Raw genomic sequence first — 2,560 nt, forward strand, 5'->3', positions numbered from 1 at the left:
GCCCCCCCGGCCGCCGGGCCCCCCGCGCCTGGCCTCCCCCCTGGCCACAGGCCCCCACCAGCTCGAGGCTCCGCACGGTGACAGGAACACCCTTGGCCGAGGGAGGGACCTGGAGGGCCCACCAGCCCGGCCACCACAGCAGCCAGAGTCCTCAGGCTCAGGCCCCAGGACCACAGGGAGGGTCCCTCTCCCTCGACGGGGCAATGGGAGGGGCAAGGCCAACCACCTGGTGCCATGAAGAGCTTGGGGCTCACTCCTGGGCGTGCGACACACCACTCCTTTGTTCCCCTAAAGTGGGGGTGCCATACTGAGCTGCCAGCCCTATGGGCACTGGCCAGAGGGAGCCTTTCCCATTGGGGTCTCAGGCCACGCAGCTTGGAGAGGGCTTTGCCCAGTGAGGGCGGGGAGGGGGGAGATCTGAATGCCTCCCTTTCTCAGTGGCCTCCCTGCTGCACAGCCAGGCCCGGCCACGCTGCTGGGAGGTAAGCTGGCTACTGGGCAGGGCACCGGGAGGACCCAGGGTCCAGGCAGTGACCCTGCACACCTCACATGCCGTGGCTTGTGGTCAACAGAAGCCTGGCCCACCTTCCTGGCCTGTTTGTGAGGACAGGCCTGGTCTGAGGCCCCCGTGGCCTGACTGCCCTTGGACAGGGGTGAACCCCACTAGAATAGTCATCAGCTTCCCAGGTGTGTCCGCCCAGGGTCCTGGTCTCTACTGATGGATGCGGCCGGGGGGTCATTAGTCAGTGACACTGGTTGGCATCGGCTAGGGCAGTGGTTCTCAACCTTCTGGCCCTTTAAATACAGGTCCTCATGTTGTGACCCCCAACCATAAAATTATTTTCGTTGCTACCTCGTAACTGCCATGTTGCTACTGCTATGAATTGTCATGTAAATATCAGATCTGCAGGATGGTCTTAGGCGACCCCTGTGAAAGGGTCGTTCGACCGCCAAAGGGGCTGCGTCCCACAGGTTGAGAACCGCTGGGCTAGGCCATCACTGGTCTGGTTTAGCTGCTTCTCTGGGCCTGGTGCCTGCAGGGCTGAGGAGCCAGCTGCAGACTCCCCGCCGGGGACACGCAGGGTGATGCCCCATGGGCCGCCTGTCCCAACGGCCACCCACAGAGGAAGCTGCTGCAGGGAACGCTGTGCTCCCGAAGCGCGCCACGACTTCCTGCCTGCTGTGTGCAGTGCAGGCCAAGAGCTCATGCCCACCAGCGAGAGGAGTGGCAAGGCACTGCCCCCAACACCCTCGCGCTGGGGTATCAAGGAGGGTAAGAAGTTGAGAAAAAAACCAAACTAACAAAAAACAGTCCGGCTGGTGTGGCGCAGTGGTTGAGCATCCACCTATGAACCAGGAGGTCGGGGTTCGATTATTGGTCGAGGCACAGGCCTGGGTTGTGGGCTGGATCCTCAGTGGGGGGCACGAAGGAGGCAGAAGATCCATTATTCACCAGTGATGTTCCTCTCTCCCCCTTCTTTTCTGTAATTAACAAAAATATATTTTAAAAAAACAAAAACAAAACAGCCCTAGCTTGTTTGGCTCAGTGGATAGAGCATCAGCCTGCAGACTGAAGGGTCCCAGGTTCGGATCCCGGTCAAGGGCACATGCCTGGGTTGTGGGCTCGATCCTCAGTAGGAATGCAGAAGGCAGCTGATCAATGATTCTGTCATCATTGTTTCCCTCTCTCCTCTCCCTTCCTCTCTGAAATCAATAAAGATATGAAAAAACAAAAACAAACCCAAAATCCAGAGAGGCCTGGTGGCCACCCCCAGGAAAATCGTGCAGGGCCCATCTAAGGTGTTACCTGTCTTTTTTCTTCTGTAAATGTTAAGTATGACAAGCCTACGGCTGTCAAGGCGACACAGTGAAGGTGCAACCACGTGTTCAACATTTTTCCTTCCTAAGTTTTGCTCCTCCCCCTTCCCCCAACATAAGCGGATAAAGTAAAGGCACTTGTCGGCGGGGCCCCCAAACGTTGGTTGTGTGGGTGTCAAAATGGCACCAGAATGTCGCCGGTGATTGGAGTCGGGTCAGACCTTGACTCAGCAACCTCCGTACTCGAGTTCTGGTTAAGAAAGAATTCGGATGCCAGACTCAACCTCCAGGAGAAAGTTTATTTGCAAAGTCACAGAGCCGCGGAGGAAATGGGCTCAGGAAGCGGGGTTACGGAGGCCAAAGGGCCCCGGCGCCCAGGAGGGAGGAGGGTGAAGGGGGGGCGGGGAGCAGGTTGAGGGCAGGCGGAGCCCTCGGTAAGGGGCTTGTTCTAAGGCTGGGGATTCTCCGGGGCCCGGTGGGTCCTGCAGGAGATGCATGGCTCTAGGTGCGTCCTCCATCGACTGGTGCGGCCAGGGGGTCATTAGTCAATGCAGCTGGTTCTGGTTTTGCTGCTTTTCTGGGCCCCGAGCTGAAGCCCAACTGCGGCCTGGATGCGTTTGATCCGAGTCAGCACCGCAGCGTCCTGGGGGCTTCCTGCTTACAGGAGATCGCCGCTGGCTCCCCCCTTGGGCGGGGCCTCACCCGCAGGGCGGGCAACAAGCCCGGGGAGGGGGAGGTCCGG

The sequence above is a fragment of the Myotis davidii genome, unplaced genomic scaffold (assembly GCF_000327345.1).
Source record: "Myotis davidii unplaced genomic scaffold, ASM32734v1 scaffold609, whole genome shotgun sequence".
In the NCBI taxonomy this organism is placed as follows: domain Eukaryota; kingdom Metazoa; phylum Chordata; class Mammalia; order Chiroptera; family Vespertilionidae; genus Myotis; species Myotis davidii.